The sequence below is a fragment of the Oncorhynchus masou genome, unplaced genomic scaffold, assembly GCF_036934945.1.
Source record: "Oncorhynchus masou masou isolate Uvic2021 unplaced genomic scaffold, UVic_Omas_1.1 unplaced_scaffold_14___fragment_4___debris, whole genome shotgun sequence".
Taxonomy (NCBI): domain Eukaryota; kingdom Metazoa; phylum Chordata; class Actinopteri; order Salmoniformes; family Salmonidae; genus Oncorhynchus; species Oncorhynchus masou.
Window position 1 is genome coordinate 83,744 of NW_027016557.1, and position 16,175 is coordinate 99,918.

A 16,175-nucleotide genomic window follows, 5' to 3' on the forward strand; every position below is an offset into this window, starting at 1 on the left:
TTTCTGTCTATTTCCTTTTCAGTCTCCTACTTCTTTTCAATCTCCTCCTCTTCATCTCCAGTTTTCTGCTCGACGGACAGGAGCTCCTCGCTTTTGTGACGGCATGTCATGAGGATGAGCATCATGCTGTCGGTCGTCTCGGGAAACCGCATCTTCGTCATCCTCGACGCGAGGATTTGTAGGGGGGATGGGGGAGCGACGGTGCACCATCGGGGAGGGAGGAGGTATGTGGAGTCCAGAGGACTGGGGGGAGAGGGGGTTGGGGGTGAGAGAGAGAGAGAACAAAGATTGATTTGATTTTTAATCCACCCACAAAAAGAGAGAGAGAGAGAGAGAGAGAGAGAGAGAGAGAGAGAGAGAGAGAGAGTAAGAGGGAGGGTGTGAGAAGGGACAGACACAGAGGCAGCTGTTTATGACACTACGTGTGTGCATGTAAATGCATGCGTGTACTATTTACCTCAGTCTCAGTAGGTTTGTAGCCCTCTTTCAGCTTGGAAAAGGTGCCCTTAATGCCTGCCTGCTCTGTAACCACCAGGGCTGCTTTCAACAGCTTGGGGGTCTCTGGCCTGTCTGGGATCACCTCGGCAGTCTCCTTCGCCTCTGCCTTTTCCTCTGGCTTCTTATTCTTAGTCAGCATTTTCCTAGAAAGGGAGAGAGGTAGGGAAAAGTTGTGGTCAGGTCTGTGGTCAGGTCAGTCAGACTGAAGTGAACTGTTTAGATATGGTCTCACTGTGCATATACACTGTGTACATTGATGCATTTTGTGGGCTTGAAACATTTAGGCACACACACACTGCACCGCCCTGTCCTCACTCATGAGGTAAATTGATGCCACGGATGAGTTAGAGTAGGTCATGAGACTGTCTGTTTATCCGGATCTGATTCCCTCTGAACTTCTGCCTGCCTCTCACTTAAACCAATAATACTTCATCAGGAGCTCAAACTCCTCTTAACCATTTTCAAAGAGAGAGAGAGAGAGAATTACAGCAGAGAGGGAAAGAGATTGAGATAAAGAACGGATGAACAGACAGAGGGAGAGGGTTACAGATGGATGAAGAGATGAAGCGGAGAGATAGAGGCTTGGTAAAGAGAGAGAAAGAGAGAGAGAGCGCACCTTTTGCCTCGCCATCACGTGAGCAATCACAAGATCGGTGTACAATATGTAGTGGGATATGTGTTGGCTGTGTGTAGGTTAACCATCCCCTCCACCCTTCCCTTCTCCAAGAATCATATCCCACAACCTAGCCTTTCCATTTGACCTCCCTCCTCAGGCCTTTTGGATGTGTCCTGGGTAAGAAGAGAGGGATAGGGGAAGTGGAAAAGGTAGGAAAGTTGGATTCCAGAGGTCACCCCCTCACTTTGTTTCTGGGACTCGGGTAGTGCACCAGGATGTCTGAGAGGTCCCCCTTATCCGGGATGAAGAGGTTAGCCAATCCGTGAGCCATCACGTTGGCCGTGCGTCTGTTCCCCCCGCCAGCAAGCTGTCCAATCGGAGGACATATATGGGTTATACGCCAAACAAACACCAAACACATGCTTCATGCTTAGAGACATGCTAGAGGCAAGCTAGAGGCATAGCATGCACATTGTTTCACGCATGAGCGCTGAAACAGGTTAATTGGGATTGTGTACAATGTACAGCCCTTAGATATTCCAAAACATGATACTGTATACGAGGAAAAGATTTGGACCAGGGATTAAGGGGGAGCTCTCACCTGATTTCTCCAAACACAGAGCCGGCCCTGATTGTTACAAACACAGTTTTCAAATCAGGTCCTCCCACCACCTGAACCGCCCCCTGCTTGATGATATACATCTCCCTGCCGATCTCACCCTGCCCACACTGGACACACAGCACATTATAGCAGATCATAGCAAACACGCACAGGTGCAATTAGAGGTATCGTTTACAAAGGGAGAATGGGCCATGTGCAAGTGATTTAGGCTAAGCTTGGGTTAAAGCTGTGATGGGAGGGTGAGGGCATCACTCCACTGGCCTACCTTTTTACAGACAAAGTCCCCAGGCAGGTATACCACAGACACGAGCCTCATCAACATGTTAAATATCATCTGTCTGTCACAGCCCTGGAATAGAGAGAGAGCAAGAGAGAAAGCGAGAGAGAAATGGGGGGGGGGGCAGATATAGAGGCAGGGAATAGAGAGACATGAAAGAGGGAGTTTAGTACAATTGGAGAAATAAAAAAACACGAGAGAGAGAGAGAGAGAGAGAAAGAAAGAGTACAGTATGTATTATTGAAGATTTGACAAAGATGAGGGCTGCAATGTCTGAGTTTCTGCATTAGACTCTTTCCCTCTCCTTACCTGGAACAGGGCCACTTTACTGACAATGTAGTAGTGAACATCCACAGCCATGTCCACCCTCATCTTATCTGGCAGCTGGATCGACAGCTCCTGCTCCTCTGTAGGGAGAGAGAGAGAGAGAAAGAGAGAGAGGGATAAAGGTAAGGAGGGAGACAGATGGACAGAGAGAAGGAGAGAGATAGGGTAATGGTGAGTGAGCAGCTAGGCCCATAACAGAAATAGCCTCTTTGTAACGTTTTCACATGCAGCACTTTCACAACATTTAGCCAACGTTCCTCACCCAGCATGCCCTGTATCTTCCAGGTGTAGTCGTGCCAGGTCTTCACTCGGTTCTGGACCTCTTTGGGGATGTGGTAGGAGGTCATGTACTTGATGGTGTTGTCCATGCAGGCCCGGTAGCAGTTCTGTCCTGCTGTGGCAGCCCCCGCCACATATCTCATCTGGTACAACAGCAGAACAACAGGCCTTATGTTCAGTAGGCATGAAATGGAAGAAAACGCTCAGAAACAAGAACATACCAGCCATCAAGAAACACTTTTTTCTCATTTTCTGTTGGAAAAAGTTTTGCTACAGCGTGCCTTAATGAACCTACCTGACCCATCATGATGGAGAAAGCAAAGACACCAACAAAGTAGTTGACGAGCTGGAATGTGATCTCGAACATGGTGGTGGGGTCCGGGAGACCACCGATTGTGATCAGGGTAGTAACAAAGTAGTAACACCGGATATACAGTGCTTTGCGAAAGTATTCGGCCCCCTTGAACTTTGCAACCTTTTGCCACATTTCAGGCTTCAAACATAAAGATATAAAACTGTATTTTTTTGTGAAAAATCAACAACAAGTGGGACACAATCATAAAGTGGAATGACATTTATTGGATATTTCAAACTTTTTTAACAAATCAAAAACTGAAAAATTATTCAGCTCCTTTACTTTCAGTGCAGCAAACTCTCTCCAGAAGTTCAGTGAGGATCTCTGAATGATCCAATGTTGACCTAAATGACTAATGACGATAAATACAATCCACCTGTGTGTAATCAAGTCTCCGTATAAATGCACCTGCACTGTGATAGTCTCAGAGGTCCGTTAAAAGCGCAGAGAGCATCATGAAGAACAAGAAACACACCAGGCAGGTCCGAGATACTGTTGTGAAGAAGTTTAAAGCCGGATTTGGATACAAAAATGTTTTCCCAAGCTTTAAACATACCAAGGAGCACTGTACAAGCGATAATATTGAAATGGAAGGAGTATCAGACCACTGCAAATCTACCAAGACCTGGCCGTCCCTCTAAACTTTCAGCTCATACAAGGAGAAGACTGATCAGAGATGCAGCCAAGAGGCCCATGATCACTCTGGATGAACTGCAGAGATCTACAGCTGAGGTGGGAGACTCTGTCCATAGGACAACAATCAGTCATATATTGCACAAATCTGGCCTTTATGGAAGAGTGGCAAGAAGAAAGCCATTTCTTAAAGATATCCATAAAAAGTGTTGTTTAAAGTTTGCCACAAGCCACCTGGGAGACACACCAAACATGTGGAAGAAGGTGCTCTGGTCAGATGAAACCAAAATTGAACTTTTTGGCAACAATGCAAAACTTTATGTTTGGCGTAAAAGCAACACAGCGCATCACCCTGAACACACCATCCCCACTGTCAAACATGGTGGTGGCAGCATCATGGTTTTGGCCTGCTTTTGTTCAGCAGGGACACGGAAGATGGTTAAAATTGATGGGAAGATGGATGGAGCCAAATACAGGACCATTCTGGAAGAAAACTTGATGGAGTCTGCAAAAGACCTGAGACTGGGACGGAGATTTGTCTTCCAACAAGACAATGATCCAAAACATAAAGCAAAATCTACAATGGAATGGTTCAAAAATAAACATATCCAGGTGTTAGAATGGCCAAGTCAAAGTCCAGACCTGAATCCAATCGAGAATCTGTGGAAAGAACTGAAAACTGCTGTTCACAAATGCTCTCCATCCAACCTCACTGAGCTCGAGCTATTTTGCAAGGAGGAATGGGAAAAAATTTCAGTCTCTCGATGTGCAAAACTGATAGAGACATACCCCAAGCGACTTACAGCTGTAATCGCAGCAAAAGGTGGCGCTACAAAGTATTAACTTAAGGGGGCTGAATAATTTTGCACGCCCAATTTTTCAGTTTTTGATTTGTTAAAAAAGTTTGAAATATCCAATAAATGTCGTTCCACTTCATGATTGTGTCCCACTTGTTGATTCTTCACAAAAAATACAGTTTTATATCTTTATGTTTGAAGCCTGAAATGTGGCAAAAGGTCGCAAAGTTCAAGGGGGCCGAATACTTTCGCAAGGCACTGTAACTGGGCACACAGACAGACAGAGGTACAGTATACACACAGATGTCAGGCAAATACATGCACACACACATCTGGGATAAATACACATTTTAAAGGTGATAGCAGAAGAGGACTTAGAAAAAACTGTTTTGTATTGTGGTAATGTGTTTGGTGTGAGGTTTTTGGCTGTTTAGTGACTGTTTAGCGGTATTCTCCTCACCTGTTCCCTCTGCCGTCGTAGACCCACTTAGTGGACCCCAGCCCCTCATAGTCAGAACCCCAATAGAACAGACAGGCGTTGATGTGGAGAGAATACAACAGTTAGGAAGTGGTCAGGATCCCTCTGAGAGAGGGAGAGCGAGAGGAGGGGGAATGAGAAAAAGTTAGTTGAGCTCAGTAAGGACTACAGCACCCTCTGCTGGCTACATATGCATATTGTGTTTTGAGTGTGTTGGCTTAGTTTTCTCTGCTGAGTGTTTACGTGCTGAACAAATGTCCTGTGTAGAGTATGTATGTGTGGTTGATGGTCAAAGTGTGTTCTATCTGTGTTCCTCTCTGGTACCTGTAGATATAGGCTTTCTTCATTACTGCTTCCAAACGGTCACTGAACTCAAAGACAGCCATGTACTGAAACAGAGAGAGAGAGAGAGACAACAGAGAGGCATCAATAATCAAACACTAATCACTAAGATCTAAGCACTACAAAGAATGTATGTGTATGTGTGTGTACCTTCAGTAGGCGGGGGAATCTGAGGAGGGAGTTAACTCCAGCAAAGTAGTAAAATGTCTCCATGGGGAACATACTGATACAATCCATCTGAAAGACAAATAATTCTATAACAAACCAACACTCCTCACGTCCATCTTAGAAATATAGAGTTACTTATCTACTAGCCTAGTCAACAAGGAGAAACAGTGGAGCTTCAGCCTCACCTTGAATTCGCTCTGTTGTCATGTAGTTGTCTCTCATGTCCTTTTTGTCACTCTGTAGGAAAATATAAGAAATTAGAACATCATTTTGTTCCTTGTATTTATAAATATGTACATGTATGTGTGTTTCAGATTTTTTTTCTGACTCTGTGTGTATGACTGTCTGTGTTGGCATACATTTTCTAGTAATACATGCCATAGAGGGCCTGTTTGTGTATATGTGAATCTCTGTATACGCATGTGCATATGTGGTTGCCTACAGGATACACGAGTATCCAGATCCCCTTACCACAACATCTCCTCTGCGTACAAACTCCAGGCGGGGCTGAAAGACCAGGATGTCGTTGATGTAAATAAGGTCACAGGTATAATCCATTAACAGCCACCAGTAGATGTTGTCTGCAGTCTGGTAGGGGAAGGCCCGGCGCACAGGGATCAGCCACTCGTTCCAGTTCCACGCCATCATCACAAAGAACAGCCACACCACGTAGACCAGGTCTACAGGGAGACAATAGGCACAAACAGAGCAGAGCAGAGTCAACTACAACGTGAATATAAAAACTCAGTGGGGGATAAAAGGCATATTATGATTTCATTGCATTAGTATCAGGGACGAAGATCAGGTTGGTAATAGTTCATTTTTTATTGTCAAGATCCAGTTGTGATATGAGACTGTAACAGGCGCACTCATTCGCCAGTTGGTCATGTCGGTAAAGTATTGTGTTGTATAGGAATGTATAATGGTATGGGGGTATATGGTAGTCCAATTGGTGAGGGATACTATCCACTATTATACAGTTTGTGTCCTGGATACTGATTGGCTGAAAGCCGTGCTATATTAGATTGTACACCACGTTTATGACGGCAAATTATTTGTTTACCGTTCTAATTACGTTTACAATTGCGAAAAGGCACGTCTTGGGTTTGTAGCATATGGCTAATATACCACGGCTAAGGGCTGTATGCAGGCAATCTGCGTTGCGTCGTGCCTAAGAACAGTCCTTAAACGTGGTATATTGGCAATACACCACACCCCCTAGTGCCTCATCGCTTAAATACAAAATTACTTGTTCACTGAATAATTACAGTGCCTTGTGAAAGTATTCACCCCCCTTGGCATTTTTCCTATTTTGTTTCCTTACAACCTGGAATTAAAATAGATTTTGTGGGGGTTTGTATCATTTGATTTACACAACATGCCTACCATTTTGAAGATGCAAAAATATTTTTTATTGTGAAACAAACAAGAAATAAGACAAAAAAATTGAAAACTTGAGCATGCATAACTATTCACCCCCCAAAAGTCAATACTTTGTAGAGACACCATTTGCAGCAATAACAGCTACAAGTCTCTTGGGATATGTCTCTATAGGCTTGGCACATCGAGCCACTGGGATTTTTGCCCATTCTTCAAGGCAAAACTCCCAGTCCCTGCCGATGAAAAACATCTCCACACCACCATGCTTCACTGTGGGGATGTTGTTCTCGGGGTGATGAGAGGTGTTGTGTTTGTGCCAGATATAGTGTTTGCCTTGATGGCCAAAAAGCTCCATTTTAGTCACATCTGACCAGAGTACCTTCTTCCATATTTTTGGGGAGTCAATTCAATTCAATTCAAGGGGCTTTATTGGCATGGGAAACATGTGTTAACATTGCCAAAGCAAGTAAGGTAAACAATAAAAATTAACAGTAGACATCACACATACAGAAGTTTCAAAACAATAAAGACATTACAAATGTCATATTAGATATATATATACAGTGTTTTTACAAGGTACAAATTTGAAAGGACACAAGATAAAATAAATAAGCATAGATATGGGTTGTATTTACAATGGTGTTTGTTCCTCACTGGTTGCCCTTTTCTCGTGGCAACAGGTCACAAATCTTGCTGCTCTGATGGCACACTGTGGAATTTCACCCAGTAGATATGGGAGTTTTTCAAAATTGGATTTGTTTTCGAATTCTTTGTGGATCTGTGTAATCTGAGGGAAATATGTCTCTCTAATATGGTCATACATTGGGCAGGAGGTTAGGAAGTGCAGCTCAGTTTCCACCTCATTTTGTGGGCAGTGAGCACATAGCCTGTCTTCTCTTGAGAGCCATGTCTGCCTACGGCGGCCTTTCTCAATAGCAAGGCTATGCTCGCTGAGTCTGTACATAGTCAAAGCTTTCCTTAATTTTGGGTCAGTCACAGTGGTCAGGTATTCTGCCGCTGTGTACTCTCTGTGTAGGGCCAAATAGCATTCTAGTTTGCTCTGTTTTTTTGTTAATTCTTTCCAATGTGTCAAGTAATTATCTTTTTGTTTTCTCATGATTTGGTTGGGTCTAATTGTGCTGCTGTCATGGGGCTCTGTAGGGTGTGTTTGTGTTTGTGAACAGAGCCCCAGGACCAGCTTGCTTAGGGGACTCTTCTCCAGGTTCATCTCTCTGTAGGTGATGGCTTTGTTGTGGAAGGTTTGGGAATCGCTTCCTTTTAGGTGGTTATAGAATTTAACAGCTCTTTTCTGGATTTTGATAATTAGTGGGTATCGGCCTAATTCTGCTCTGCATGCACTATTTGGTGTTCTACGTTGTACACGGAGGATATTTTTGCAGAATTCTGCGTGCAGAGTCTCAATTTGGTGTTTGTCCCATTTTGTAAAGTCTTGGTTGGTGAGCGGACCCCAGACCTCACAACCATAAAGGGCAATGGGCTCTATGACTGATTCAAGTATTTTTAGCCAAATCCTAATTGGTATGTTGAAATTTATGTTCCTTTTGATGGCATAGAATGCCCTTCTTGCCTTGTCTCTCAGATCGTTCACAGCTTTGTGGAAGTTACCTGTGGCGCTGATGTTTAGGCCAAGGTATGTATAGTTTTTTGTGTGCTCTAGGGCAACAGTGTCTAGATGGAATTTGTATTTGTGGTCCTGGTGACTGGACCTTTTTGGAACACCATTATTTTGGTCTTACTGAGATTTACTGTCAGGGCCCAGGTCTGACAGAATCTGTGCATAAGATCTAGGTGCTGCTGTAGGCCCTCCTTGGTTGGTGACAGAAGCACCAGATCATCAGCAAACAGCAGACATTTGACTTCAGATTCTAGTAGGGTGAGGCCGGGTGCTGCAGACTTTTCTAGTGCCCGTGCCAGTTCGTTGATATATATGTTAAAGAGGGTGGGGCTTAAGCTGCATCCCTGTCTAACCCCACGACCCTGTGTGAAGAAATTTGTGTGTTTTTTGCCAATTTTAACCGCACACTTGTTGTTTGTGTACATGGATTTTATGATGTCGTATGTTTTACCCCCAACACCACTTTCCATCAGTTTGTATAGCAGACCCTCATGCCAAATTGAGTCGAAGGCTTTTTTGAAATCAACAAAGCATGAGAAGACTTTGCCTTTGTTTTGGTTTGTTTGGTTGTCAATTAGGGTGTGCAGGGTGAATACATGGTCTGTTGTACGGTAATTTGGTAAAAAGCCAATTTGACATTTGCTCAGTACATTGTTTTCATTGAGGAAGTGCACGAGTCTGCTGTTAATGATAATGCAGAGGATTTTCCCAAGGTTACTGTTGACGCATATTCCACGGTAGTTATTGGGGTCAAATCTGTCTCCATTTTTGTGGATTGGGGTGATCAGTCCTTGGTTCCAAATATTGGGGAAGATGCCAGAGCTAAGGATGATGTTAAAGAGTTTTAGTATAGCCAATTGGAATTTGTTGTCTGTATATTTGATCATTTCATTGAGGATACCATCAACACCACAGGCCTTTTTTGGGTTGGAGGGTTTTTATTTTGTCCTGTAACTCATTCAATGTAATTGGAGAATCCAGTGGGTTCTGGTAGTCTTTAATAGTTGATTCTAAGATCTGTATTTGATCATGTATATGTTTTTGCTCTTTATTCTTTGTTATAGAGCCAAAAAGATTGGAGAAGTGGTTTACCCATACATCTCCATTTTGGATAGATAATTCTTCGTGTTGTTGTTTGTTTAGTGTTTTCCAATTTTCCCAGAAGTGGTTAGAGTCTATGGATTCTTCAATTACATTGAGCTGATTTCTGACATGCTGTTCCTTCTTTTTCCGTAGTGTATTTCTGTATTGTTTTAGTGATTCACCATAGTGAAGGCGTAGACTCAGGTTTTCCGGGTCTCTATGTTTTTGGTTGGACAGGTTTCTCAATTTCTTTCTTAGATTTTTGCATTCTTCATCAAACCATTTGTCATTGTTGTTAATTTTCTTCGGTTTTCTATTTGAGATTTTTAGATTTGATAGGGAAGCTGAGAGGTCAAATATACTGTTAAGATTTTCTACTGCCAAGTTTACACCTTCACTATTACAGTGGAACGTTTTACCCAGGAAATTGTCTAAAAGGGATTGAATTTGTTGTTGCCTAATTGTTTTTTGGTAGGTTTCTAAACTGCATTCCTTCCATCTATAGCATTTCTCAATGTTACTCAGTTCCTTTGGCTTTGATGCCTCATGATTGAGTATTGCTCTGTTTAGGTAGACTGTGATTTTGCTGTGGTCTGATAGGGGTGTCAGTGGGCTGACTGTGAACGCTCTGAGAGACTCTGGGTTGAGGTCAGTGATAAAGTAGTCTACAGTACTACTGCCAAGAGATGAGCTATAGGTGTACCTACCATAGGAGTCCCCTCGAAGCCTACCATTGACTATGTACATACCCAGCGTGCGACAGAGCTGCAGGAGTTGTGACCCGTTTTTGTTGGTTATGTTGTCATAGTTGTGCCTAGGGGGGCATACGGGGGAGGGAATGCTGTCACCTCCAGGCAGGTGTTTGTCCCCCTGTGTGCTGAGGGTGTCAGGGAGTCTCCCACATGCCTTTTGGCGAACACCAAACATGTTTGTTATTTTTTTCTTTAAGCTATGGCTTTTTTTCTGGCCACCTCCATAAAGCCCTGCTCTGTAGAGTGTATGGCTTAATGTGGTCCTATGGACAGATACTCCAATCTCCTCTGTGGAGCTTTGCAGCTCCTTCAGGGTTATCTTTGGTCTCTTTGTTGCCTCTCTGATTAATGCCCTCCTTGCCTGGTCCATGAGTTTTGGTGAGCGGCCCTCTCTTGGCAGGTTTGTTGTGGTGCCATATTCTTTCAATTTTTTAATAATGGATTTAATGGTGCTCAGTAGGATGTTAAATGTTTCTGATATTTTTTATAACCCATCCCTGATCTCCACAACTTTGTCCCTGTCCTGTTAGAGAGCTCCTTGGGCGTCATGGTGCTGCTGGCTTGGTGGTGCCCTTTCGTTAGTGGTGTTGCAGACACTGGGTCCTTCCGGAACAGGTGTATATATACTGAGATCATGTGACCGTTCATGTGACACTTAGATTGCACACAGGTGAACTTTATTTAATGAATTATGTGACTTCTGAAGGTAATTGGTTGCAGCAGATCATATTTAGGGGCTTTGTAGCAAAGGGGGTGAATACATATGCATGCACCACTTTCCGTTGTAATTTTAGGTTATTTTTTAAATTTCACTTCACCATTCTGGACTATTTTGTGAATGTCCATTACATGAAATTTAAATTACAGGTTGTAATGCAACAAAATAGGAAAAATGGCACGGGGGGTGAATACTTTTGCAAGGCACTGCAACTTTAAACATCTGCTATTTGAGCAGCTAACCGATCGCTGCAGCTGTACATAGTCCATCGGTAAATAGCCCACCCAATTTACCTACCTCATCCCCATACTGTTTTTATTTATTTACTTTTCTGCTCTTTTGCACACCAGTATCTCTACCTGCACGTGACCATTTGATCATTTATCACTCCAGTGTTAATCTGCTAAATTGTAATTATTCGCCTACCTCCTCATGCCTTTTGCACACAATGTATATATACTTTTTTTCCTACTGTGTTATTGACTTGTTTATTGTTTACTCCATGTGTAACTTTGTGTTGTGGTCTGTTCACACTGCTATGCTTTATCTTGGCCAGGTCGCAGTTATAAATGAGAACTTGTTCTCAACTAGCCTACCTGGTTAAATAAAGGTGAAACTTTTTTGGGGGGTTGATAACCAGTTTATAATAGCAGTAATGCACCTCAGTCATTTGTGGTATATGGCCAATATACCACGGCTAAGGGGTGTACAAAGGCACTCATTGCGATGAGCATAAGAACAGCCCTTTGCCGTGGAATATTGGCCATACACAGTACCACACCTCCTCTGGCCTTAGTGCTTAAGTATAATATGTTAAAACTCACCAGTTTAGAGGTCGATGCTGGATGGGAAACGATAGTCCACTATGGTTTGAAGCCAACTAGGAAGTGGGAGCATTTTGGGAAGTTTGAGAATTTTGATTCGGTATCCATACAAGTCCCAGTACTCCTCCGCCTCTTCCTCCTCCACCGGGCCTGGGATGTCCTTCATATCCTCTTCTGGGGGCAGGGGAGGAGGGGGTGCCTTGGCTGGGGCTGGGAGTCAAAAGTTATAGATTATGTGAAAAAGGATGTGGGTCAGGCTTGCATTTGTGTATTTTAGAAAATCGTATGGCAATTGTCTATGTTGCTTGTTGTAAGGTCAAGGGTCAGGGTCACAAGTTAAAGATCAGGTCATGTTTAGTGGTAACCTACAGGCTTGGGGCTGTCTTCTTCAGAGTCATCAGGGTCCATCAGTTTTTCCTTCTTGTGGACCGTCCTCGCCTTAAACAGCTTGACCAGCGTAGTCACTCCCTCTTGGATATTCACACTGCCATAGCTGGCCACTGATGCTGGACGATCCCTGCAGTATATGACATCATCAGTGAGTGAGCGAGTGTGTGTGTGCAAGTGTAAATGCGTGTTTGCATCACAGGAGTTTGGTGGCACCTTAATTGGGGAGGACGGGCTCATAGTAATGGTATCAAATAAATCAAATGCGTGGCTTCCATAACGAGGGGTGGCAGGTAGCCTATTGGTTAGAGTGTTATTCCAGTAACTGCAAGGTTGGTGGATCGAATCCCTGAGCTGACAAGGTAAAAATTGTTCTGCCACTGAACAAGGTAGTTAACCCACTGTTCCTAGGCTGTCTAATTGTAAATAATAATTTGTTCTGAACTGACTTTCCTAATTAAAAAAAGGTGCAAATATATATGATTGATTCCATTTACTCCATTCCAGCCATTGTTAAGAGCTGTCCTCTGCCCAGAAGCCTCCACTGGTTTTGCATACATGTTGTGCATTTGCCTGTGTGGCATCACTCACTCATCTTCCACAGTCAGGAGGCCGGTCTGCATCTCCAAGTCATCAAAAACACAAACATCATCCTCTTCAGCACTTCTCTCTTCTACCAGGAGAAGCAAGCCACTGAGGGGAAGGCGAAACAAGGTTAGGCAATAGGAGACTTCCGTGCTTCTACACCTGCATTGCTTGCTGTTTGGGGTTTTAGGCTGGGTTTCTATACAGCACTTTGAGATATCAGCTGATGTACGAAGGGCTATATAAATCAATTTGATTTGATTTGATTTGAGACAAAGATAAAAGGGCAGAATAGCTGCACAAACAAAGCTGCCATAACTTACTCTGTAACCACAGCTTTGCTGAATGTGTGAGAAAAAGAGAGAGAGTAATATTAGGGTCATCCTAGGAAAATCACTACAGAGCAAGTTTGTACAGCTAGACTCGTCCCTTTTTCAGAACCCTGTCTTTCAAAGATAATTCATAAAAATCTAAATAACTTCACAGATCCTCATTGTAAAGGGTTTAAACACGGTTTCCCATGCTTGCTCAATGAACTATAAACAATTAATGAACATGCACCTGTGGAACGGTCGTTACGACACTAACAGCTTACAGACGGTAGGCAATTAAGGTCACAGTTATGAAAACTTAGGACACTAAAGAGGCCTTTCTACTGACTCTGGAAAACACACAAAAGAAAGATGCCCAGGATCCCTGCTCATCTGTGTGAACGTGCCTTAGGCATGTTGCAAGGAGGCATGAGCACTGCAGATGTGGCCAGGGCAATAAATTGCAATGTCCGTACTTTGAGACGCCTAAGACAGCGCTACAGGGAGACAGGACAGACAACTGATCGTCAACACCTGCACAGGATCAGTACACCCGAACATCCGAACATCACATCTGCGGGACAGGTACAGGACGGCAACAACAACTGCCCGAGTTCCACCAGGAATGCACAATCCCTCCATCAGTGCTCAGACTGTTGGCAATAGGCTGAGAGAGGCTGGACTGAGGGCTTGTAGGCCTGTTGTAAGGCAGATCCTCACCAGACATCACCGGCAACAACATCGCCTATAGGCACAAACCCACCGTCGCTGGACCAGACAAGACTGGCAAAAAGTACTCTTCACTGACGAGTCGAGGTTTTGTCTCACCAGGGGTGACGGTCGGATTGACGTTTATCATTGAAGGAATGTACTCTGGAGCGGGATCGATGTGGAGGTGGAGGGTCCGTCATGGTCTGGGGCGGTGTGTCACAGCTCTATTGGACTGAGCTTGTTGTCATTGCAGGCAATCTCAACACTGTGCGTTACAGGGGAGACATCCTCCTCCCTCATGTGATACCCTTCCTGCAGGCTCATCCTGACATGACCCTCCAGCATGACAATGCCACCAGCCATACTGCTCGTTCTGTGCGTGATTTCCTGCAAGACAGGAATGTCAGTGTTCTGCCATGGCCAGTGAAGAGCCCGGATCTCAATCCCATTGAGCACGTCTGGGACCTGTTGGATTGGAGGGTGAGGGCTAGGGCCATTCCCCCCAGAAATGTCTGGGAAATTGAAGGTGCCTTGGTGGAAGAGTGGGGTAACATCTCACAGCAAGAACTGGCAAATCTGGTGCAGTCCATGAGGAGGAGATGTGCTGCGGTACTTAATGCAGCTGGTGGCCACACCAGATACGAACTTACTTTTGATTTTGACCCCCCCTTTGCTCAGGGACACACTATTCCATTCCTGTCGATGGCACGTCTGTCGAACTTGTTCAGTTTATGTCTCCGTTTTTGAATCTTGTTGCGTTCATACAAATATTTCCACATGTTAAGTGTGCTGAAAATAAACGCAGTTGACAGTGAGTGGATGTTTATTTTTTTGCTAAGTTTACCTATAATCATCAGGTAGACTTTTGAAGCAGCAGAGTGTATAGTCAGTTTACCTGAAGCTTGGTCATGGGGACGAGAGGCACGGTCAGAGAGGTGGACAGGGGGTCCTGGGAGGTGATGATCTGGGGGATCTTGCAACTCCCTCCCATCACTACGTCTCTGTCCACATCCTCTACTTTAACTGCTGGCAGCACATTCCCTCTATCCCTACCAACGTTCTCTGAAGAACACAAAGTCTAGAACGTTGATACACATCAACATTCCAGAACTCTCTGAGGAATCCCCGACAGATTATTCTAGAACTCTAGAAAACTCACTCAAGAGCGTTCTGTTCTGACGCTCAAGAGCGTCCTAGAACTTTTGTAGGAAGACTAAAACATTCCAGAACCCATGGGGTTTGCTTAGCCCAGGGATAACTTGGGTACAACAGTAAAGAGGCTATTAGAGCGGGGGGGGGGACTACTTTGAAGAGTCTCAAATGTGGAGTGTGTTTTGATTTGTTTGGCACTTTTTTGGTTGCTACATGATTCCATATTTGTTATTTCATAGTTTTGATGTCTTCCCTATTATTCTATAATGTAGAAAAAGTAATAATAAAAATAAAGAGGCTATTGTCATTGATGTGAAAGAACGACACAACACAGCACGGCATGGCACAACACTTGATTTGGTGCTCTGAGGAGAAGGTTGATCTAATTTGACACTCATTTTATGAATCTAACTACAGGTCTGCAGGGAGGGGAAGGCGTTGGGACAGGGGAAGGGAGTGCTACTCCTTGGAGGCATCCTCCTGGGGTTGGGACATTGTGTTTGGGTTAAGTCTGTTGAGGATAATTTGGCAGTACTGTTGTGCCTGCTTGGGTAGCTCGGACATGTCATGTTTTAGCAGGGTTAGCTTTTCTGTCAGGGCGAGCATGGACAGTTTAGGAGGGGCCAGGTTGTCATAGCGTAGCAACTGGGTGAGACTGTCGAGGCACTGGCAGGCGTGGGGGATATGCACAAGCAGGCTCCTGATTGGAGAGCAACTGGAGGGCACTGGGTGGAGACACCGTCAGACAGCCAATCAGATCAAAACAATCGAGCAAAACTGGAAGTCATGATAAGATCGAAAATGTTAGAGTTGTAGTTATTAGTAGTAGTTTTAATGTCTGGTAGTTGTGCCGTCATATAAACTATATATACAAAAGTATGTCGGACACCCTTTCAAATTAGTCGATTCGTCTCTTTCAGCCATACCCGTTGCTGACAGGTGTATAAAATCAAGCACACAGCCATGCAATTTTAAGATTCATAGACAAACATTGGCAGTAGAATGGCCTTAATAAAGAGCTTAGTGACCTTCAACGTGGCACCATCATACAGTAGGATGTCACCTTTCCAACAATTCAGTTCATCAGATTTGTGCCCTGCTAGAGCTGCCCCGGTAAACTGTCAACTATTGTGAGGTGGAAATGTCTAGGAGCAATAACAGCTCAACCGCAAAGTTTTAGGCAACACAAGCACACAGAGCGGGACCGTTGAGTGCTGAAGCGCGTAGCGTGCCTGTCCTCGGTT

General features: G+C 44.1%; 1 pseudogene; it reads right to left on the reverse strand.

Annotated features, from left to right (window-relative positions):
• LOC135538868 (cyclic nucleotide-gated cation channel beta-1-like) lies at nt 1-14,770 on the reverse strand (annotated as a pseudogene).
• Nucleotides 14,771-16,175: the final 1,405 nt, after the last annotated feature.